The sequence below is a fragment of the Lissotriton vulgaris genome, chromosome 2_1, assembly GCF_964263255.1.
Source record: "Lissotriton vulgaris chromosome 2_1, aLisVul1.2, whole genome shotgun sequence".
NCBI lineage: Eukaryota > Metazoa > Chordata > Amphibia > Caudata > Salamandridae > Lissotriton > Lissotriton vulgaris.
Genome location: NC_141687.1, coordinates 225,205,259 through 225,230,973, shown reverse-complemented (window position 1 = coordinate 225,230,973; position 25,715 = coordinate 225,205,259). Strand labels below are relative to the sequence as shown.

The window sequence follows — 25,715 nt, the reverse complement described above, 5'->3', positions numbered from 1 at the left end:
CTCATCACAAGACCTCTGCAACTCCCTCGCCTCCTACTTCCACAACAAGATCGCAGACATACACAACAGCTTCAGCACAGAGCCAACGCACCCAACGACAGCACCTGCACCCCCCACCACCACCCTCCGCGCCTGGACCCCGATCAACACCGAGGAAACCCTACGCACGATGAACTCTATCCACTCTGGATCTCCAACCGACCCCTGCCCTCACCACGTCTTCAACAAGGCCGACTCCGTCATCGCGCCCCACCTGCGGGACATCATCAACACCTCCTTCGACACAGCGACCTTCCCGGAGAGCTGGAAGCATGCCGAACTCAGCGCTCTACTATAGAAACCATCAGCGGACCCCACCGAACTCAAAAACTACCGCCCCCATCTCGCTCCTCCCGTTTCCGGCCAAAGTCATCAAGAAGACAGTCAACAAGCAGCTGGCCGCCTTCCTCGAGACGAATGGATCCCTCGACCACTCGCAGTCCGGCTTCCGGGCCGACCACAGCACCGATACCGCCCTCATCGCTGCCACTGATGACATCCGAGCCCTGCTCGACAACGGGGAAACAGCGGCCCTCATCCTCCTGGACCTTTCCGCGGCTTTCGACACTGTCTGCCACCGCACCCTAGAGCAGCGCCTCAGCAACGTCGGAATCCAAGAGAAGGCACTAGAATGGATCATCTCCTTCCTTGCCAGAAGGACTCAGAGAGTCCACCTCCCCCCGTTCAGATCAGAAGCCACCAAAGTCTTCTGCGGCGATCCTCAAGGCTCCTCGCTCAGCACCACCCTCTTCAATGTCTACATGAGCCCCCTTGCGGCCATCGCACGCCAACACAACCTCAACATCATCTCTTACGCCGACGACACCCAGCTGATCCTCTCCCTCACCAACGACCCCGCCACCGCCAGAGCCAGCCTACACGAGGGGATGAAAGACGTAGCCGAGTGGATGAAGAACAGCCGCCTGAAACTGAACTCAGACAAGACTGAATTCCTCATCCTGGGATCCTCGCCCTCCGCCTGGGACGACTCCTGGTGGCCCCCCGCCCTGGGCAGCGCACCCAAACCAACAGACCACGCAGGCAACCTGGGCTTCATCCTGGACTCCTCCCTCTCCATGACCAGACAAGTCAACGCCGTCTCCTCGTCATGCTTCAACATCCTGCGCATGCTACGTAAGATCTTCCGGTGGATCCCCACCGAGACCAGGAAGACGGTCACCCAGGCCCTCGTCACCAGCCGACTGGACTACGGCAACACCCTCTACGCCGGAACCACTGCCAGACTCCAGGAGAGACTCCAGCGAATCCAGAACGCCTCAGCAAGACTCATCCTGGACATCCCCCGACACAGCCACATCTCCGGACACCTGAGAGACCTGCACTGGCTCCCGGTCAACAAGAGAATCACGTTCCAACTCCTCACCCACGCACACAAAGCCCTACACAACCAAGGCCCAGGATACAACAACAGCCGCCTCAAATTCTACACTCCCACACGCCAGCTTCGATCAACCAACCACGCCCTCGCCGCTGTCCCCCGCATCCGAAGAGCCAACACAGGAGGAACATCCTTCTCCTACCTCGCCGCCAAGACGTGGAACTCCATCCCGACCCACCTCCGCCTGACCCAAGACCACCTCGCCTTCAGGAAGCAGCTCAAGACCTTGCTGTTCGAGCAGTAGCGGACCCCCCCCTCCCCAAGCGCCTTGAGACCCTCCGGGTGAGTAGCGCGCTATATAAATGCTGTGATTGATTGATTGAAAAATCAGATTAAGGAAAATGCTTGTTCATTTTATTTTGTCGGCCCGTGACCCCTTACCTCCCCCCCTTCCACTCTTCCACAACACCAGTTGCTTCTTGCTTCATGGTGCAAATGGCAGTTCAAATCTACTTGTATCATTTTTGTTCTGTAAAATGATGTGAGCACTGCACCAAATTTACTTGTGTAACATACACAAAACCCCTCCTACCTAATCAACAAGGCCATAATGGGGCAAACAGTGCAAGCACCTCTAAGTCTCTTTACTGAGCCAGATCTACCAAAGTATAATGACCTGGCTTTGCATGGAATACTAGCTTCAAATAAAACCAGGCACTAACAATGGCATTATATTTGCGCATATAGCAAGTAATTTCTGTTCAGTGGCCTTCATATACTATCTTTCACTCAAATCATCATCTTTTGAATCGGCGATGTGAAGGAGCATAAAGATCAGATCGTTGGCTCGTCCGAAATGTATATATTAGTAGCTAAGGAGGGAGAAACTGAAATCAGCAGCCATGCTGTGAAGAATTAATAGAGGTGGGGGGTTTACCCCTTTCATCGCTTTGTCAACTACAACATCTCTGATCGAAGCAGGGCCCTTGCTCTGCTATGTAGGTATGTTATTGTAGAGGGAAGGAAGCTTTTCAAATTGTGGACACCCCTGCGGCACAGTTGGTTTAGTCCAGATATGAGATTATTCTGTTAATAAAAGGTCGAAAGTCTGAGCGCCTGCGGGCTTTTTTGCATTAGGTGGCAAAAAAAGTGATTAGGTCAGTAACATGTATTCTGCGCACGCGCCCTGATTACAAGAAAGAAATTGTGTCATTAATAGCCCAGTGCACAAAGCTACAGAAAACAGCAAAATCAAATGCTAGCCAGCATATCCTGGCCTAAACACAGATGGATATAACATTTAATCTTTCAAACGGGCCCTTTAAACGTCGGCTGGAAAATCGAGGACTCTGGGTGGGAAATTACAGCTCCACTCTACACAAGTGAATACAGGATGTGCTGAGAAGAATACTGGCCCAGTCACTGCTCCTCTCTGCCAAGCTGCTGCAAACCGATTCTGCTCGGCCCATTGGCTACGAGGAGTGATTCACTCAAGTAATTTTACTCCTGGTGAGCCAGGTCTGCCCTCTCACATGGTTTCCTAATTTACGACCTGTAACAACAAGTTAACTCCATGCGCGCTAGCGGAATTCCGCTCCTGCGCTGAGTTTTCGTAAATCGCATGTTACGTGACGAGCTGGGCTCGTCATCAGCGTGCGAGGAGGCTACGCCATGACGAGCCCAGCTCGTCATCAGCGTCGAAGGGGTTAAAGCCTGGCAAATGGTGAGCGCTGCCGCTTTGATGTTCTCAGTGGCCGCGCGGCTCACTGAGAACATCAAAGCGGCCGCGAAAATGCTCCAAAAGCCTGCAGGCGAACAGTTGGTGCGCGCACCCGGCGCACATGAACTGTGCCAGATCCGCCTGCAGACTTTGGGAGCATTTTTTAATGCCCCTTACTATAACTCTCGCAGAACAACGCATGCGAGTTGGTTTTAAGAGACCTAAAAAGTCACTATGGTAAAAAAAAATTGCTGTATTTTTTTTTTTTTACATTGCATTCTATGAAACCCTTTCAATGGGGACATAATGACTAATAAAAATCAGGGACCTGCCTGGTGCTCAAAGTTTACAGTGAATAGACACTTTACTAGAGCCAAAACGTAAGTTAAACAAAATCACGACAGTGAAAGTTGACCAAACTTGCATTCTGTTATAGGTCTTCATTTTCCTGTTTTTGTTCCGCTTCTAGCACCAAGTGTTATTAAAGCGATAGCATTTTTCATTTCCTGTTATGTGATCGGAACCGGAGTCAGGACTGTTAATGTTATGGTTTCTTCAGGCTTGCTTTTTCCCAGCAGTGCTTTGGTTTTGTTCCAAGTGTTATCAAAGACCTGGCCGAATCCAGATAAGTGAAGCTTCGAATAGGTACCCCCGTTGTGTTCTCATTAGATTCCTGCTCTTCTCCATTTCTGTTAATATATATCGGCTCCATTGCATTTGTATTTCGTTACAATTCTTTAGCCGTTTACATGGGTACTTTTGAAGAAATTTTGGTAATTTGATGGCTACAGAGATCCTAGACCCGGCTATTTCGCTTCTTCTTAAAAACAGTACACCAAATTGAGATTTTGTAAACTTGCCAGCTGACAGACGGCTTCCCAGGTATCAAAATAAGATAAGTGTTAGACTTTTTTCTAGGGCTGGCATTAGCCGAGATCTTTCGATAATATCAGCCCCCTTCAGCGATTCGCTAACTTTACTGTGACTGCCCTTACACAAGGTGCATATCATCAGACAAAGTTGTTCTCCTTCAGTACCAGTGGCCACATTGACAAGTGTGCTTTTTGAGACCAAAATAAAAAAAATTGAATGTTTTCTTTTTATATTGAAGAGTGCCTGGCAGATCCCACAACAATATTTGATTAAACCCATGGCAAACCAAAAGAAGCACTGAGAAAGCCAAAAGCTTACAGCCAAAGCCAGACCGACTGGCTTTGCCAATGCTTTTTTGCTTGAAGTGTCAATTATTGCAACACATCAGCAGGTCCTTATGTTAAGCTTTGAAGTACTGAAACTCACCAGGAGATTGAGTGATTAATCTCCTTCTAAATTAGGTGTGTGCGAAATTGGCATAATTTGATGGAGACATTTCAGAAAAAATTTACAAATTGAAGCTCCATCATTTTGCACTACATTTGATCACAAAATGCATCCTCTGTTCCAGTTCTGGCACGGGGACATATTTAAGCAAAAGAACTGAACAGCCGCCGCCTCGGTTTTCTTGTTTTCATGCATGCACAGTAAATATTTACTGCGACTGGCACCATTTGTGGAAACATTTTAAAGTCAATATTGTGCAATTACACAAAATCGTGTCATTTCTGAAATTTGGGTAAAAAGTGCGATGCAAAATTCCTGAAATTATGCCAAAATATTTAAAAACTTCGCGCTGCCTGATTCTAAATGCGGATAGCACTATAATGATCACTACAACAGAAAATACTGCTCTTAAATATCGACAGCTGCAGCAGGCTTAATCCCTTTACTAGAATGGATGGGAAAATAACTACGCCCAGGAGGTTACTGTCGATTATAAGAGGTGCTAGACTAGAAGTAGTTTATGCTTCTTTTACCCAGGTTTGGGGAAAAAAGTAACAGTTTTGCAAATAAAAACACAATCACATTATATTGATACTCAACACATTTACATTTACACAATAATTAAAAGTAGCCAAATTGTTGACGCGTTTCGGTGTTTAAGATCGATGGTACACCTTCCTCAGGACTACAGTGAATTTCTTCAATCTAAAAATTATATGGAACAATCAATTAGTATACATTCATTGAGGGATTTCATTTACAGAAATTGTTCCAAATAAAGCACGCCGGATTTTTTCATGCATTTTAACGCAGTTTAACATGCTTTGTTCCAAACAAAACACGCTTTAATTCTCTATGCAATTTAAATGCATTATGAATACCTAATAGTTTTATCCACACAAAACGGAATACAGTAATGTGTAATACCTGTACTCCACAACTATTGTTTATTCAGATATAAGGAACTTTCTTCAATTATAAAAAAAGAAGCGCTCCGTCTCAATTACGCTAATGCAAGGGCGAGGAGTGGAAAGACGCCTTATCTGATGAATACCCTGAGTCATCCAAATCAACATAAAGAACGAAACCCAACGCTCCCACTACAAAGTACTGAGTAAGCATATGACCATCTAGTTCTGTAAGGGGCTTATTGGTATTCTTTGTGTCTTAAATTAACACACTATCTGTACACCAAATATCATTGTGTGTACACAGGTTACTTTAAGGAACAAACCTGAATTACAACAGTGGATAAGAGTCTTTCAAATCATTCAAACCAACTTAAAGAACTAAAACCCAACGCTCCCACTACAAGGTACAGAGTAAGCATAAGATCATCTAATTTTGTAAGGGGCTGAGTGATAGCTTTGTGTCTTAAATTAACACACTAACTGTACACCAAATATTATTGTGTGTACACAGGTTACTTAAAGGAACAAACCAGAATTATAACAGTGGATAAGATTTATCTATCCCCAGGATTTAGACTGGCACCGCAAATTGAATACTGCGAATTGTGTAAGGAATCTTTTATTTATAATTTAGACACCATTAGACTAAAAACTTTCTGTAAATGAAATCCCTCAATGAATGTATACTAATTGATTGTTCCATATAATTTTTAGATTGAAGAAATTCACTGTAGTCCTGAGGAAGGTGTACCATCGATCTTAAACACCGAAACGCGTCGACAATTTGGCTACTTTTAATTATTGTGTAAATGTAAATGTGTTGAGTATCAATATAATGTGATTGTGTTTTTATTTGCAAAACTGTTACTTATATCATGCTGCTTTTGATTAAGTTTTTAATAAATGTGATTTTAATGAAAATTATGCTTTTTTGAAATAATTTTGGGACATGTTAGGATATATACCATTGAGGTCAGAAAAGTTTTTTTTGGTGTCTAATTCCATAAAGTATTTCGCGCTTTGATTTAGGAACCACAGAAAGGAACAAACCCCCTTTTTTGTTGCTATATTTCCCAGTCCTTTCTGGGTTTGTTTGGGAAAACTCTCTCTTTTGTCCAATCTATCTCGGCTCCTGTAGCCAGAGAGCTTACAAAGAAGTAATGGATACACTTCGAACCTTTGGGTTCTCAGAAGACCAATGCAAAAAACTTCTAGGTGGGTCTTCGAAAAGTATAAATACCGTCACCCTATCAAAAAGTGATGAAGATAAATGGAATAAATTGTGGAACCTCAAAAAGAAAATAATACGTACTGAACTCCACGCAGAATTCATAATCCAATATTGCAAGAAGGGTGTGATTCCCAAGGGTCTACAAATTGTAAACGAACCTGGGCTATTTGTCACTGATGAAAAATTTAAAGACAATTGGACTCTGATCGCGAACCGGTGCAGTCGCGACTGGATGTTGCTAATTATTGACACAGCACAGGGACTCTTAATAATAGAAAAAGAAGAGATAGACAAATTAGAAAAAGAACTCAATGAGTCCTCTGCACTTGATGAGGCTACAAAAAAACTAGCAGAAATAAAAGAAGACATTACGGGGTACCAAGAATATATGATAAATAAAAAAACAAATAAATTAAGAAAGGATATAGCCAATTTTAAATTGGAACTGGTATACCCGTACCTCCAAAAGGACTATTTCGATCAACCTATCCCAAACGAATACAATAATCGTCCCTTTAAATATAATAGAAACAAATTCTATAAGAAAAATGTAACCTTCTCTGACACATCATACAATACAAGTGACTCAGAAGCTGAAAGAGTTCAAGACAACAGTAAGCGCAATGAGTCCAGAGAAGATAGTGCTGACGAGTTCCATAACTATCAAGTTTTTTTAGGCCAACTACAAAAGAGACAGACCCGTGGCTTCAGGACCCGGGGGAGGGGCCGTCAGGGCTTTCGTCAAAAAGAGACAATGACAAGAAGACCCTATATGAGAACCCGCAGCCAGAAGGAATGGGAGTAGAGAACCACACCTTAAAAGCACCAATAATTAATCTTTCAGACAGAGAGCTAAACACAGGAGAAATAAGTATCCTTGAGAAAGGGTTAGGATTTGCCCCAAGTACAGGTATCTGTAGGTATACAATAGAGAAAGACATTAGGGACTTTTTCCGCAAAATCAGGATAAAAAGATTTTTTGAAAACAAAGAACTGAGGTCAAACGAAAACAGATCAGGTCTAAAACCCCCTTCGACGTGGACCCCTGACATCTCCATGGTCAGCCAAGAAGTAGACACTTTTGAAAAAGTGATTTCTTTGGGACTTGAAAAATGACTGGCAGGAAAGATTTGGACACCCAATAATCTATCCAAAGTAGAAAGGGAGGCACTAAAAAATTTACAAAGCTATGATGATATCACCATTAAGCCTGGTGATAAGGGTGGCAGTATTGTAGTCCTTAACACCAAAGACTACGACCAAAAAATGTACACCCTACTTAACAATAAGGCCCATTACAAAAAGTCTAACCTTGGGGAATGGAATAGACTTAAAAAGAAGGTCCAAAATATAGTTACTCTGGCCAAGGAAGACTGCATCATCTGTGAAGATGAATACAAATATCTATTCAATAGTCATCCTAAAATACCTGCTCTGTACGGGCTCCCTAAAGTCCATAAGGACATTAGGGACCCACCCATGCGACCCATAGTTTCAGGCATTGAGTCAATAACGGAGCCACTCAGCAAGTACGCTGATTGTTTCATTCGCCCCTTAGTAGAGAGACTACCATCCTATATAAGGGATACTAAAGACATGATCTCTAAGATAGAAGGCATTAACTTTAATAGCGAAACTCAGTGGTTGGTATGCTTGGACATTGAGTCCTTGTACACCAACATACCCCAACAGGATACTATTGCAATGATGAGGGACATCTTGAGTGATGCAGAAGGTTATCTTTCTGCACACAATACCTTTATTGTAGAATGCATAGAAACTGTTCTCCTGAACAATATCTTTTTGTTCAATAGTGACTTTTTCTGCCAAATAAAAGGGACCAGCATGGGGGCCACCTGTGCGCCGAGCCTAGCCTGTTTATATGTGGGCAATTTTGAAAAACTCCACATATATAATGAGCTTAGTCCCTTCTATGAGAACATCAAACATTGGTCTAGGTTCATAGACGATGTTTTCTTCATATGGGAAGGGACAGAGGAAGATCTGGCTAAATTCTTGGAGTGGCTCAACTGTGGGGATGTGAACCTCAGATTCACAGCCAATAAGAGTCAGGTGGCAGTTGACTTCCTAGATATTAAGATTAAGGCTGATAACGGAAAGCTATGTGTTGAACTGTATGTTAAACCTTCAGACCGGAACACCTTGCTCCACCACGAGAGCTACCATCCTAAAAATCAGAAGGATGGCATCCCTTATAGTCAGTTTGTTAGAATAAGAAGGAACTGCACTGATAAAAACTCTTTCGAGAAACATGCTGAAAACCTAAAAATTAAATTACTACAACGAGGCTACCCCAAGAGGTTAATAAGAGACAGCTACAAAAGAGCCAAGTACCAAAGCAGAGAATCCCTTTTTGAAATTGGCAATAAAAAGAAAGAACCTGAAAATAATATTGTCATGGTCTCAAACTTCAATGGTTTAAGCTGTAAGGTAAAAAACCTCATTACTAAGAATTGGTCAATTTTAAACAGAGAAGGTAAAATTCCCCTACCCAAACCTATTTTCTCCTACAGGAGGAATAGGACTATTCGAAACTGCTTAGTTCAGACCTACAGAGAGCCCAAAAAGAGGAAACAACTAAGCATTGATCAGGGTAAGCCCATTAGAGGCAACCAACCATGTGGATCATGCACTCACTGTAAGTCTATCATCCAATCTGACAAAATTGAACTGAGAGGTACATCACATTGGGTGAACGAACATGTCAACTGCAGAACCCCCAATGTGATCTACCTAATAATCTGTCCATGCCAAAAGGGGTATATTGGCGAAACTGGGCGTGAAATCAGATTACGCTTATCTGAACATAGATCTGCCCTGAAAAACCATAAGAAAAATGCCCCATTGGTAGATCACTGGATCACAGAGAAACACAAAGAGGATGAAATAAAATGGTGCATAGTAGAAAAAATAAAAACCACTATGAGAGGAGGAAATTTGGACGTTAAACGTAAACAAAGAGAACAATTTTTCATGTCCAAATTTCGCACCTATACCCATGGTCTCAATAGCAGAGAAGAATGGGAAAGACTGGTTAGATAACTAGCCCAGTACCACTGTAAGCTTCCTTAGGTGTACTATGCTCAGTGTAGAGATGTTTTGTATACAATTAGTACCATATTCATCGTTAAAATAAATTAAATGACAAGGTATATAAAATGAATATATGCATGTATAAACACCTGTCTGCATAAATAGATGAATCAATGGTATCTGAAAAAACCAGACACACAAAATGTGAATTCCTTACTATAATAGAATATTAGATCTAAGCCTTGATTTGTCCAAGAACTGAACATTGATTAAAAGAAAATGTGACTTTATCTCTAAAGTAGAATGTCAAGTCTGTGTCTTTGATTCGTCTATGATTTGAATAATAATTATAAATGAATACCTTTGTGGTTAAATGAGAATGTAAAAGGATGTCTTGTGGTGATAACCCGGAGCATTTTTCTCTTATCCATCAATTTTTCTCAAATCCATCATTTATTTCTTCATACAACAAATTGGGCGTAACAAATTGTAGTCCTTTACCTTAAATTCGTAAATTTCATTTAAAATGCTCCGAGTTGCATACACAAGTGAGCCTTAGGTACAATTACGTGTATTTGATGTGGACTATACTACTTGTATTGTAACAACAACTAACAATAACATGATCTAATCTTGGGTGTATTCAGGTGTATTATTATGAATTGAATATGGGGCTTGGTGCAAAGGAAAGTAAACAAGCCCTATACAACATACATCCACGTAGAGACGCCCAAAAAACTACCAAAATAAACTACCAAAATGGCGGCTCAATTTATCGGTTTCAGAACGGCAGCATGCCCCGATACATATCCACATAAGTCCGGGCTAGGATGTTACATAAAAAATGTTTATGTGGTGTAAACCCCGTAAAAGTCAATATACTGTGTCAACTAACTAAAAGCGAGTGTCTCGTAAAAGCAAAATGCAAATCCGCCTTGTAATTAGTCCCTTTTCGCGATTAGTCCCTCGTCGTTTGGAGGCACTATTATGCAAGGATATGTATAAAAACTACCAAAATGGCGAACACACCGCGTTTATCTTAACGACCGGCACAGGTGTAGTAAGTTAATCAATTTGACAATATCACCGCATAACATAAAAAGACCCGTCTCATTCCAGCTCAACAACTGATGCTGGAGACCGGGTTACCAGGCAGGCGGCGTGTAGTTTCGACTACGGAGGTAAGAGACAGGGGACTACCGGGCGCGGTGCACTCTCAGACGTGAGCCCGAAACGAGATATTTAGACTGACTTGGCGGAAACTGTTTGGGCTTAGTATATCTCGAGTCCTGGCAAGCATGTACCCTAGTATAACTGCGCGAACCCGGCTCATCAGCCTAACTTTTAGCGGGTTTTGAACATTATATCATGCATTGTTCCAAATAAAGCACGCCAGATTTTTTCATGCATTTTAACGCAGTTTAACATGCTTTGTTCCAAACAAAACACGCTTTAATTTTCTATGCAATTTAAATGCATTATGAATACCTAATAGTTTTATCCACACAAAACGGAATACAGTAATGTGTAATACCTGTACTCCACAACTATTGTTTATTCAGATATAAGGAACTTTCTTCAATTATAAAAAAAGAAGCGCTCCGTCTCAATTACGCTAATGCAAGGGCGAGGAGTGGAAAGACGCCTTATCTGATGAATACCCTGAGTCATCCAAATCAACATAAAGAACGAAACCCAACGCTCCCACTACAAAGTACTGAGTAAGCATATGACCATCTAGTTCTGTAAGGGGCTTATTGGTATTCTTTGTGTCTTAAATTAACACACTAACTGTACACCAAATATCATTGTGTGTACACAGGTTACTTTAAGGAACAAACCTGAATTACAACAGTGGATAAGAGTCTTTCAAATCATTCAAACCAACTTAAAGAACTAAAACCCAACGCTCCCACTACAAGGTACAGAGTAAGCATAAGATCATCTAATTTTGTAAGGGGCTGAGTGATAGCTTTGTGTCTTAAATTAACACACTAACTGTACACCAAATATTATTGTGTGTACACAGGTTACTTAAAGGAACAAACCAGAATTATAACAGTGGATAAGATTTATCTATCCCCAGGATTTAGACTGGCACCGCAAATTGAATACTGCGAATTGTGTAAGGAATCTTTTATTTATAATTTAGACACCATTAGACTAAAAACTTTCTGTAAATGAAATCCCTCAATGAATGTATACTAATTGATTGTTCCATATAATTTTTAGATTGAAGAAATTCACTGTAGTCCTGAGGAAGGTGTACCATCGATCTTAAACACCGAAACGCGTCGACAATTTGGCTACTTTTAATTATTGTGTAAATGTAAATGTGTTGAGTATCAATATAATGTGATTGTGTTTTTATTTGCAAAACTGTTACTTATATCATGCTGCTTTTGATTAAGTTTTTAATAAATGTGATTTTAATGAAAATTATGCTTTTTTGAAATAATTTTGGGACATGTTAGGATATATACCATTGAGGTCAGAAAAGTTTTTTTTGGTGTCTTATTCCATAAAGTATTTCGCGCTTGATTTAGGAACCACAGAAAGGAACAAACCCCCTTTTTTGTTGCTATATTTCCCAGTCCTTTCTGGGTTTGTTTGGGAAAACTCTCTCTTTTGTCCACACCATCAAAGACCTACAGACAACAGTAAAACCGCCCTGCAGTAAAGTTTTGGCGATAGGTGTGAACCTAATACATCAGAGAGAGGAGAAAGGCAGAGCTGCTACTAGAAAGATAAATAGTCAGAAAGAAAGATAGAGGTAGAAGACAAATTGAAAGAGAGATGCGATGTCAGAGAGGTGCATTTAGAAAGAGTGTGACAAGGAGGTGGAGAGTTAGAGAAATAAATAAAGAGGGAGAAAGACGGCAGAGAGAGAGAGGAAGAGAAAGGGAGAGGAAGGGAGAGAGGTAGAGGAAGGGAGAGAGAGAGGTGGCCTGCAGTACGGGGTGGTCAAAGAGACAACAGGTGAAGGGCCTGATGATTCTGAGAACAGGAGCCCGAGAAAGGAGTCGTGAGCCAAGAAATGCAAGAGAGGGAGAGAAATCGAGAGAGGGGCAGATTGTGTGAGCGCGAGACGGAGAGCAAGCTTCGTAAAGTAAAACATAAGAGACAGTATGTAGGCTTCCGACATTTGTCTGACAGGGAACAGGAAATAGCTGAGCCATGAACACTCAAATCATCTCACAGCAACTGCGTAGCAATAAAAAAAAAAAAAAAACAAGCATTGGCCGCTTAAAAAAATAAACGCGAGTTGTGCGCATGCACGTGTACACAACGAAAAAAAGTGTTATTGAAGTCGCGCACGTGTTTGTGCGCGTGAAGGTGAGCTGATCGCCGCTTTTGGAAGCACTTCCTAAAGCAGCTTCTATATGTCTCGGCCGAGATCAGCGCATGCGCTGGATCAGGCCGAGACCTAAAAATGGGCATACTGTACCATATCTTACTATGTTTTGAAAACCTGCAATCCATGCATAAACACACACTTTGTACTTAAAGTGGTTGCTTAAGAGAAGCAAGGATGGAAGTAACTGCACCTCTTTTACTGCCAACCTGCTTCAGGTAAGGAAGGACTACAAGTACAAAGTGTGTGTTTACACCCCGCTTACAGGTTTTCAAAACACATAAATAAAAAGCATTGCCATTTACAATGCCAATAGCTTAAACTCTCGCAAATGCGAGATCTACTGCATTGCAAATGCTTGTTTCTACTTTTAGTCTTTTAATTTATCTTGCAATATGGTTGTTGAGCTTGTGTAATTATTTTACTGAGGATAGGAACGTCAGTGGATGTAAGAATGAGTGGCTGAATAGATGCAAGTGAGTGTTAGAGTGCATCTATGATGACTTATTGAATTGCTAACCTCACCAGTGACTTAAGAGGTGCTTTCATTTATGAGGCTTATTGGCATTGCCAATGCTTGTTTTGTTTCTTCACAGGGTAGAGTTTGGGTTTAATTTGGGCTGCTATAGACACAGCTGTAGGTAAGGGCATGGCGTGGTTACTAATAAAAGCAGACAAACTAAACCACATTAAGCAGGGGCAGTGTGGGCTGATTTTAAGGGGAAAATACTGGAGTTTGTATAGAGACAAACGGGGAAGAGGAGGTGAGGGTCAAATACTGGAGTCTTGTAAGGAGGCAAAGGGGGAAGAGTAGGCAAGAGAGCAAGAAGCAAAATAACGTGTTTTTTTATTAACAGTTACGCTGCACAATTTTGCGTTTCACCTGCAGCTTTTAAAGTGGTGCGTGAATCAACGTAAGTACTTTGTCGTTTTGCAGAAGCGCTCCTGTAAAATATTAGTAAGTAACCCCATATTTGTTTATACATCGAAAAGACCTGGTGAAAGGGGAGACAGTCAGGAAAAGAGAACAGGAGACCGGAGGGGATGAAATAGACAAGAGAATTTAAAGAGAGAAGGGATTTAAGGGTAAGATGAGAATAAAAGAAGTAAAGATAACAAAATAAGGAAACTTCAGAAGCACAAATTAATTATACAGAAAAGTAACATAGAACGTGAGGATGCAGAAAAGCAAAAAAAGAAGAAAGAGAGAAATTGAGACCACAGAAGAGCAAAATAAAAGCATTTAAAGGGAACAAGAAAATGCGTGCTGAAGAGTTGTGTGTGTATGAAAGCAGAGCCATCAAAGACATTCATCTTTCTGAGTCAATGAATGAAGTATGATGAGTTGGGTAGTAGCATATGATATTAGAGCGCTTGGAGAAATATTTCATACATAACACGCACTATAACTCACACAAGAATGTAAGGTAGGCAGGAGGAACTGTCATATAGATACTTCTTTATATATACTGTGTTAAGTTAGCATGTGCTTATTACATGTTTAAACGCCATTTCTCCTTTGGCTTCAGTTTGCACACGACACATACTTGTTGTTGTAGCTTTCAACCTAGAAGAGCGATGTGATTTATTTGAGAATAATATGTTATTACTCTGACATCAGTTTTGCTTGGTACACTGTCTGAACAGTGAGTGCTGAACCCTCTAAAAATAACTCGATACAAGGTTGCTGGGAGGTCTGATCTTCGCACCACATTAGACATAACATAAATACAGTTGCTGCCAACATTGGGCTCTAAGCGGGTTTAAGATAGAGTTACAGGGAATGCAAGAACACACATGATGATGCTTCGCATGTAGAGAGCTGGTGGCAGATGATGTGATCCTCTCCTCCTGAGATTTAGAGGTATGGGCCCGCCCTGCTAAAACCCAAAAGAGACCTTCTTAGATATAATATAATATGCTAAATAGGGAGGTGAGAAATAGGTTTTTGTTAATTCCTATTCATTTCAGCATTATAATATGCTATCACCGTTTGCTTACTATGGACTAGTAACTATGCTGATAACTTGAGATTCTTATAATCTGTTTGCTCGTATTATACAAGATACTGCGTTTGAGAACATTGCATTGATTATTAAATATTTCAAATATGCACGTGTCCTCTTTTACTCCACGTTGTGGTTTGAAATGATTATAGAGCGAAAGAGTGTTCATGTGTTCCACGATACCTGAGGTAACCTAAGTTCATGTTCTGGTTTGTCTAAGTCATTGGGAGTTTGTTATGACCAATGAGATACTGTAGTTAGCTCGATAAGTGGATTTTGGATACTGAGGTGAGTTTTGGGTCACCCTAAGTCACTGAGGTTCTAGATCTCTATGCACAGTTCTGCAGGAGAACGGAATCCCTGCTACATGGCGCCCGTACGTTGGTGGTCTTATATCATGACACTCGAGTAGTATATCATTCAAACCTTAACCCCTTCTGTCTGCGGTTGAGTTGGGTATGCGCCTGTGTGGCACCTTTGATGTAGTTTGCGATCTGATCCTCGCGAATGTCAAGGGGGATGCAGTGAACTTTCAGGTGGCTAACGCTTTGGCGGTGCTTCCCGATGCAGAGAAACCCCGGCAGTTGGCGAAAATAATTGTAGCGGCTTATAAAACTGTGGGTCGCACTTCTAAGGGTCTTAAGCCATTTTCTGTTAAGGAGAAAAAGCAGCCCCAGGGACAAACTTCGGAAACGGAAGTTCAGCCCAAGTCCAAAAAACAAAATTGGCCTAAAAAACAGAAGCAGGTTAAGCAACAGCAACAACAACAAACACAGGTTTCTCGTCCTGCGTCTCCGTTGCCTGCACAGTCGGATCGAGTTTATGATTTGCGCGATCGCGCGATGATTAAATCACCTGAACGTTTTCAGGCTTCTGACCAACGCTCCCCTCGTTCCTTTCAGGACTCATCGGCCCCAACAACCGGCGGAGGAGGGGGCGGCAGGGGTCGGGGTGGACAACAAGGATGTGGTCAGCCCCGCCCGCGAAACGGTGGAGAGCAGCAGGAAGGCACTGCGCCCAAGAGACCACAGTTTGCCAAGAAGAAAGTCGCCGCCTTGACAGCGCATCGATATGCCCCAGATAGTGAGAACGCGGCTTCGGAATCTGACGTGGGTTCTGACCTTGCTGGACAGCGCGGCGGAGATTACCATAGTGAGAGAGGTCCTCCGTCCACTACTGAAGGTGACAGCGACTGACACTTACGTTGTGATTGAAACAGCTGATACAAGAGTTGCTCCCCCTGATAGACTTTTTGAAATTGTCCTGTTAATAGAAGGTGACATACAGCGAACTGTAAAAGGGGTATTTTGGGAAAATCTTTCGTCTACGTATGACATTTTGCTTTCAGAGGCTGACTGGCCCCCACCTTTTGTTCTCGCAGCTCCGCGAGGGGAGGAGGTGATCCTCCCCAGTTTTGCGAACACTGTTTCGAGAGTGGAAGCGCTGCATTTTGCAGAAGAGTGGGCTCTGGCGCTTGCACCGGCTGTGTACCGCAATCAATGTGGCTGGGATAAATTGTCTCCAAGCCACGAGATTCCTTTACGGTCTCAGCCGCAGCCTCAACCTCAATATCCCATTCGACGTGAAGCCAAAGCTTCAGTCGCGGCTATCCTTGAACGATTGGAATATCAAGGTGTAATTGAAACGTGTGTGTCACCGATGAATAACCCCCTTTTTACTGTTAACAAGCCGGACGGCTCATATCGTTTGGTTTTGTATTACCGGCATTTAAACTCGCATTGCCGTAACTGTGCAGTACAGAATACTCACGGCTCTGCCCTAGTGAATAGTCTTGAGCGTAAGCGGTTCAAAGCCACGCTTGATATTTCCAATGGTTTTTATGCCCATAGATTGGATGGTCTAAGCTCCCAATGGACCTCCTTCACATGCGGCGGTGTGCAAAAAATGTTTCGGCGTCTCCCTATGGGCTATAAGAATAGTCCTGGAGTTTTCTCCGCCCGCATTGTCTCTCTTTTGGAGAGAATCGACCCAGTTGCTTGTTTGTATGTGGATGACATTTATCTCACAGACGACGAACTTAGGGAGCATCTGTGTCGAGTTAATAGCATAATCTGTAACTTTGCAGACATGGGTTACAAGTTTAACTTTGCAAAATCGCACATTGCAGAGTACACGGTGTTGTTTCTGGGCTACAAGCTTAACAATGAAGGAAAGGGATTGGCTCCTCATTTCCTGGAGAAATGCGCACAATTGCGCTCTCCGACAACACTGAAAAAATTACAATCTTTACTGGGCTTCTTAAATTTCGGGAGAACATACATTCCGGAATACGCCCTGCGTATCAAGCCTTTGTATGCTTTGATACAACCATCTTTTTCCAAATCAGGCTGGCTGCCTGAGCATTCAGCTATTCTGCAATCTTTGCAAGCTGACCAGCTCGCTTCTGAATATTTACAGACTCGTCATAACCAGACCAACCTGGTGATAAGAATTATCCCTGGGACGGTGGGTTTTACGTACCTAACTTTTAATGAAGGAGATACAGTACCTATTGCTTACAAGTCACACTTGTACACTTCGGCTGAAATGCGATTTTCCACTGTGGAGAAAGTTTTGACGGCTGTGCAGATGGCAATTCTTAAGGAACGTGCCCTGTCACAGGGAAAACGCATGTTGGTTGTTACCCCGTGTCCTGCCTTGGAGGCAGTTACGAAAGCCAGTGTACCAAATTCCAAAGCTTTGCACCCTTGGTGGATTCAATGGGCTGCATCCCTGACATCCCAGGATGTCACGTTTATTTTTGACGCCACTTTACGGTCGCAGGAGTACTTACAGTATGAATTTGTTCATCCTGCTCCTTTAGCAATGCGGCCGTTGGAGGATTTCCATTGCATCATTTACACTGATGGTTCGGCGCAGGTTGTGCATGGCTCTAAACATGCCTACGTTTCCGTGTGCGCCATTGTGGTCGGTGCCATGGTGAACGATGAGTTCAAGTCCAGTGTCGTGCACACGCAGACACTAGGGGACTGCACCGCACAATTGGCAGAACTTCGTGCTCTGATGCTTGCATTAGAGTACGCTGAACCTAGTGTGACGACTTTGATTGTAAGTGATTCTTACTACTGTGTCCAGTCTTACAATGAGAACTTGTTCTTTTGGATTCAGAATGAATTTCGTGATTCCGAGGGTAGCACAATAAAACATAAAATGATCTGGGTCCGAGTGGCTGAACTTAAAGAAAACTTCCCGCTCATGTTTGTGATTCATACTCTTGGCCACCAGCGTGTGGGAGTCCACGCTGTCGGTAATTCGCTTGCTGATAAAGCTGCGAAGTCAGCAGTATCAAAATACTTAGTTGCAGCTGTTACACGGTCCAAAAGTAAAATAGATGACATCTTGGCGGCTGTAGGTGCCACTGAGAAGGGAGGTAAATATCCTGCGGAGTTCCCTTCGAAGTACACATACCACTTAAGTCCCGATAAGGTTCCTTACGTGAAAATTCCTGGTGTTGGTGAACGTTTGATTCCCAACATGGATCGCAGAGCTACTTTGATTATAGCGGCGCATGAAGGTGTGGCGTCTGCGCATGCGGGCATCTCAGCCACTGTAACTCAGCTACAACAAAGGTTCTGGTGGCGGGGACTGTATAAACAGACGCGCAATTATGTCCTTCAATGTGACATTTGCCAGCAGATTAAGCCTTCGACTGCTGCGCGTCCGCCTCAGACACAGTTGTACATATCTAATAAACCGCTAGGTTGCGTTTATTTAGATCACTGCGGTCCTTTTTCTTCTGATACTGCGTTTAAGTACATCTTAGTAGCAGTTGATTCATGCACACGCTTTGTGTAGGTATGGCCCCATCGCAGCGCTGATTCACGGACTGTCATAAGAGATTTGCGTATCTTTGTAGGGATTTTTGCCTGTGGTACCTTCCATTCGGATCAGGGTCCGGCTTTCGCCTCTAAGGCGTATAAGGATGCTATGGTTTAGTTGGGGGTCCAAGTCAAGTTTTCGTCTCCATACAGGCCTGAGGGTAACAGTGTAGTGGAACGGATGAACCGTGACTTAAAGCAATCTTTGACAGCTCGAGTTATAGGCACTGGCAGAAACTGGTTGGCCCATCTCAATGGCGTGCTGGGTGCTCTTAATAATCTCCCTAGAAGGTCTCTGGGAGGGCGGACCCCATACGAAATGCTCTTTGGTATCAAGTTGTATGTACCTGACCTCGACGGTCTAGACTGCAAGGCCGAGGCTGTGGCCTTTGACGTAGATGAACATTGCAATGTTTTACAGGATCTACAAAAGACCAGAGACAGTCTAGCTAAGGAACATTTGCCCTCCACATCGGATGTTGCATTGCAGATCCCGGTAGTTGGCTGGCTACCCCAAGTTGGAGAACTGGTTCGAGAGAAGATCGATAACAAGAAAGAATTTGGTCCTTCATGTCGTGCACCGGTTCGAGTTCTTGGAGTGAAGGGCACGAAAACAGTCATAATTACCACCGCTTCCAGGTTGTAAGGAAAACAGATTTATCCCAATTGACAATGTCAAGACACACAGGGTGGCCGATTCTTCATAGCATGACACCGGCAGTATCCTGTCCTTCCATGGTGAGACATTCTGTATTGGCCATTACTTCTAGTGCTGAGCCAGCGGTGACCCTCAAGATGCCTGTTGTTTCCAATCCTTTATTGAACACTTTTCCTGTTAATGACAATGATGACCTGAATTATACCTATCCAACTGATATATCAATGCCCGATTTATAGACTCGTTTGGCCACAGAATCCAGATTCTCTTTTGACTCTAATTCAACACATTCGAAAAAACCCTCACATTTAGCAGCATATGTCACCTTATTTAAAAAACATTTTTTGATTCCCCCTTGGACATATATTTGGCTGGTTCTTTTTTCAATTTATCTTTTTATGTCAATTGGTTTTGTGTTTTATTTTTTCCGTCTGATCGATGGACACTATGTCAAAGAGAGAACAGGAATTCGGCACCTTAATGGAACATTGGCCCCACTTTCCTCGTCACATTCAGCACACAGACTGAAAAGAGAGTTGAATACAGTTAATATCACTGCATGGCCTGTCCTTGATGGGATTGTGTGGGATGCGGTTAGATTTCAAATCCATGGCCCCACTGAAGTGATTAATGTTCCGAATGTGCTTAGAGTGAATATGGGGGATGTAGTGAAACAAAACATCCGTTCTGATGATTGGGATATTCAGGCCAAGGAAGCTTTATTCTCTGATTTGAAATATTATGCTGCCTTTGATGCTGAGGATTTATACTTAGATTCTGTTAATTATGGTGATTTGTTCTGCTTTCAACATTATGGAAATCATTTTCTGCATAAAACAAGTTCCAGGAGGGTTAATGTAAATTACACACAGTGGGAACATTGCCCAGCTCCATTACAAGGCAGCTCCAGTACATTTCTGGAAAAATACACTTAATTTACAGACTTTCATCAATCAAATCCTGAGTCATTTTTTTTTTTAAATGACATAAAAGTCCGTGTCCAAAGTTAGACTTACCGATACTAAATTGCTGTATTCGAAGTCCTTTCCAGACAAGTTCGCTGTAGATGGCTGCGAGCTATGGAAGGAAATAATTGACCTTAAATCGGTTTGGGGTACCAAAAATTGTCGTACAAGGCACTGAGGCTTTGCACCGTGCATGTCTCATCCCGAATCACATGTTGTTTCTAAATTCTACCATTTCACAAACAACATGCTTTGGATTGGCCACTTCTAAAAAATTAAATACACCAAGTATCCCCGAATTGGAAGAATATTCAGGTTGGAGTAATTACACAAAATTGTCCATTCGTGATTTACAAACACTGTTGCACAATTCATCCTTTGATGTATCCAGTTTGAATCCAAAGGGTTGGCTGATGTGGCATAGAAGCTCTGATTCTTGCCAACGTCGTTTTCTGGGTTTGACTGAAGGTCTTACACAAGTCAGACCTGATCCCCGTTTGAGGCTGATCATACTGTTACAACTTACTCAGTGGGCAAATTGTGTTAGAATTGGCTACAACATTCCACATTAGCTGCAGTTAAACTACATCTGTCCCAGTTGAGTGATAATGTGGATTTAAATGATTTTATAAAAGGCCCAGCTAAGAGTAGAACTAAACGGTGGATTTATGCGATTTACAATGAGATTTGGAAATTTTCACAAATTGAGGCTGCTAAACGACTAAGGGCTATTGACCAAGCTAATTTGGAAAAAGTGCTTGCAGTTGTCAATAACAGTATTAACATGCTTTCTTCCCGAATTTACACGTTGAATAATATTGTTTCTTCTGTTGTTGACATTGTGAATGATGAGGTGTCTGTATTATACCATGGTCAAAATCAATTGCGTTCTGTAATGCAGTTTGAATGGACACTACAGACTCTTAAGGCGGGCCGTGTGCCCTGGAGTTACATGAACGTGTCTTCCCTCTTTGCCCCATTTAATTTGCCTGACAAGCAGCGCATGCTTTCAATGTGTGATGCATCATTTTCTACGTTACATATTGAAAGGTTAGAATCTTTACCGTTTTCTGTAGCTGAAGCCACTGCTGCAACGTGGCTTATCCATGGATTCATTACATTACCATTTGCTTTGTATAAATTCACTAATTGTATGCGGTATATTGCAATAGGGCGATATGAACCACTAGGAAGCGCATTCCTCCATGAGGCATGGTCTCTACCATACACATACAGATGTCTAAAGGATGGAAAGGAAGTGAATCTTAATGGTGAAGAATGCACTCAGTCGCCTGACTGTTCATTAATATGCAGACACATCCAGTTACACGGTTCTTGTAATCAGGACCAGCCTAATTTAGATTGTGTTTTGAAAGGCAGACCAGTTCCAGCGATAGTTCCCACATTTACATTATTGACAAATGGTAGTTATTTGCTTTTGAATAACGAAGAGTGTTGTGGTTTAATTATCGGTATCGCTTATGTGGTAACTGTATCAGAACGTGTGGTGTGTTGCAAAAATGTTCTATATCCTCCCACACATGGGAATTCAGAGGTTTCCATCTGCCCGCGCATCCCAACCTTGAAAGCGGAGTTCAAAGGCATGAGTAGAATAAGAGCCCTTTTGTCTCAAAAAGAATCTGCCCTGAGCTCGGACCGTGAAACTTATGTCCTTCACATAGCTAACACACGCAGAGGTGCAGGCACTTTTAAATACTGACTTGCCGTTTCATTTCTGCGAGCTGGTTCATCAACTCTTTAATGACTCCTCCACGTCTGGTCTCGCTCATTTTTTTAAATTAGTTAGCAGTGGTCTTGTGACTACCTTTGAAAAAATATTTGGTGTCATCCCCGCGTTCTTCCATTCTATATTTTCAAGTTTGTTTGGCGGATTCCCTGTTTTGCTGGCTTTGGCTGCAGGCATTTTGATTTTGTTGTTTTATAAAACATGGATGTCCATCCTGCGCAAGAAGCGGTTCAACTCCTCCTAACACTGTTTCGTAACCAGATGCTTCATTACTATGGCACCCTGCCGCTTGCGACTTTAAGCACGGCATTTGGATTATCGTTTCGATTTTCCTATTTCACGTATGTCCAGCCTGTGTTTCATTGCCTGAGCTGCGATTTCGACTGGGCTATTGATTTGTGTCTCTGCTTGACGGTATCTCCTGACGTCGATTTTAATCACCTGATGAGCCCCGTAGTTGCTCACGAGTTGGTTTGTTCTGGCGAAAGGATTATGGCCTTGGCAGCGATGCATGGACTAATGGGTCAGTGGGACATACCCGCAGCGGCGCATGAGTTTCTGGCACATAGCATTCTTGAGAACCCACCGAGTTGTCCTCTGATGTTGCTAGAGGATCCGGTGCTGGAGGAGCACGTATGTTCTTTCCCATTACTTAATTGGATGGGTGAACTGTTTTCGAATGATGACAGTGATTTCATGTTGGAAGCTGTTGCTGCCTATTTTGCATATTCTGTCCAATCATGAGGTGCCTTGGAGGCTTTCATTATTATGGCACGTGACTTTTTTCTTTGTTTTTGAAAGGTGCCTTTTTCTTACGAACATTTGAGTTTATACGATCCAGGCCTATAACTTTGTACTTCAGAAGCATTGCGTTGACAACTTTTGATTGAAATTTGTTTGGCCACTATAGGCATTCATACATATTTTTATATATTTAGCTTAGCTCAATATTGTTGAACTCTGCTTTCATGTTATGCCTCTATTCTAGTGTTGACTTTCCTTTTTTGACCGTGCTAGGATCATTGGGGGGGGTGTCATATAGATACTTCTTTATATATACTGTGTTAAGTTAGCATGAGCTTATTACATGTTTAAACGCCATTTCTCCTTCGGCTTCAGTTTGCACACGACACATACTTGTTGTTGTAGCTTTCAACCTAGAAGAGCGATGTGATTTATTTGAGAATAATATGTTATTACTCTGATATCAGTTTTGCTTGGTACACTGTCTGAACAGTGAGTGCTGAACCCTCTAAGAATAACTCAATACAAGGTTGCTGGGAGGTCTGATCTTCGCACCACATTAGACATAACATAAATACAGTTGCTGCCAACATTGGGCTCTAACCGGGTTTAAGATAGAGTTACAGGGAATGGAAGAACACACATGATGATGCTTCGCATGTAGAGAGCTGGTGGCAGATGATGTGATCCTCTCCTCCTGAGATTTAGAGGTATGGGCCCGCCCTGCTAAAACCCAAAAGAGACCTTCTTAGATATAATATAATATGCTAAATAGGGAGGTGAGAAATAGGTTTTTGTTAATTCCTATTCATTTCAGCATTATAATATGCTATCACCGTTTGCTTACTATGGACTAGTAACTATGCTGATAACTTGAGATTCTTATAATCTGTTTGCTCGTATTATACAAGATACTGCGTTTGAGAACATTGCATTGATTATTAAATATTTCAAATATGCACGTGTCCTCTTTTACTCCACGTTCTGGTTTGAAATGATTATAGAGCGAAAGAGTGTTCATGTGTTCCACGATACCTGAGGTAACCTAAGTTCATGTTCTGGTTTGTCTAAGTCATTGGGAGTTTGTTATGACCAATGAGACACTGTAGCTAGCTCGGTAAGGGGATTTTGGATACTGAGGTGAGTTTTGGGTCTTCCTAAGTCACTGAGATTATAGATCTCTATTCACAGTTCTGTAGGAGAACGGAATCCCTGCCACAGGACACGGAGGAGCAAGAAACAAATGCCTAAGAGAAATGAGAGGTGGAAGATATAAGGTAAAAGGGTTGTGGGAGAAGGCCACGGTGAAGAGGAGGGTGAGGAGTTGAAGAGGAAGAAGGTTTGATCTTGCCCCTGACTGTGCCCGGCTCCCTGGATAGGCCCCAGCCCTGATCTCAATTTCCACCTGTCCCGGGTTATTGCCTGTGTGCGCACACCTGTTGGTGAAACCGCACACTCATTGGGCATTAATGCCCCGCTCCTCCACTTTGCAACCAGGTATTAACTGGGGACAGTGAGCATCCTGTCCTGTCCCCTCTAAGAACATCCCACAATTAGCAATCACTTTAATAGCTCCCCACCCTGTGACCTCACCACAACCCCATAACGAATTAGTGTTGGAAATAAAAGCTGAAAGTAGCGCCTGCAGGCCATCTTCAGGGGCCTGTTTAACAAAGGATGGGACATGGGGAGCTCCCTGCTTGAGGCTTGTCACACCAGGAAATGCAATCCGGGTCTATACATATCAGAGCAACTATTTAAAGAAGCTGCGAAAGTTAAGAACAAGCGAAGGCTGAAAGGGCCTGATGTTCAGCAGTTTTTATTGCATAACTTACAATTGGCTTGCGTCGATATAGGAATGAGGTTAATGCCCATCGTTTTATCTATGTAAATTACATACCTTTCTTTAGAGGAGCCTGTTTTAAGCATGAGAAAACTTATGCACTCAATGCCAAAAAACCCGAGAATTATACACACATTCTAACCTCTAAAGATTTAAATATAGACAATGTTTTGCACAGGTTGAAACAGAGGCCGGGGTCTAATCCCATTTTTCAAGTCCTGCAGTGACCCCACACCATGGAAGAGATGAAAGACAGCCTCCCTGTACTAAGTCGCCGCATCCTGTACCACGCACTGTTGGCGCCTGAAGACTGCGTCGTGGCGAAGTTACTCAAAGCGTAATGGGTGCAGTGCCGTGAAAGCCCAGGGGCAGGAGCGGCCCCCGGATCCAAATATGGCTGTTTTTACTACCACACTGTGAATGTAGGACATGTTCCTTGACGGTCAGGGGACACCTTTCATCTTGCTAATACTTGCTACTAGCGTTGCTCTCAGGTTCTCTGTTAACCCAAACTAAGGGTCATCTGAACCCTATGGATGAAGGCTCCAAGAACGCCTATAGTTACACTTACTCTACGGTGCATTCCTCTCAATTCACCTTATGCTCACAGCTCTTCCTCCATCTTCTTAATCTTTATCCATGCATCTACTGTCCCATCTCATTGACACTCTACCATCATGCTTCTCTGTCATTTAGTAGATGCCTTCATGTTTTACAGTGTGTCGCTCTGCTTTCATGACCAAACAGCTAACTATCCCTTGCTCCCGGCCTCAGTGTCTACAAAGTTAGTGTAATATTAAGCTCCTGCATCCATGTTTGCCTAGATCCTTGCATCTGTGGTTCCCTTTTCTAGACTCACTACTAAGGTTGTAGAATATGAGGAAAATCTACTCACTGAAGATTCACACCTCTCTTTCTACACCACTATGACAAGATGGATAATC

General features: G+C 42.6%; 1 protein-coding gene and 1 pseudogene across 1 annotated transcript in view; one reads left to right on the top strand and one right to left on the bottom strand.

Annotated features, from left to right (window-relative positions):
* Positions 1–6,048, top strand: part of LOC147729889 (secreted frizzled-related protein 2 pseudogene) — a 53,972-nt pseudogene extending 47,924 nt beyond the window's left edge.
* ZZEF1 (zinc finger ZZ-type and EF-hand domain containing 1) overlaps positions 1–25,715 on the bottom strand; it is a 1,733,356-nt gene that overhangs the window by 1,236,351 nt on the left and 471,290 nt on the right. The gene's annotated exons all lie outside the window — the stretch shown is intronic.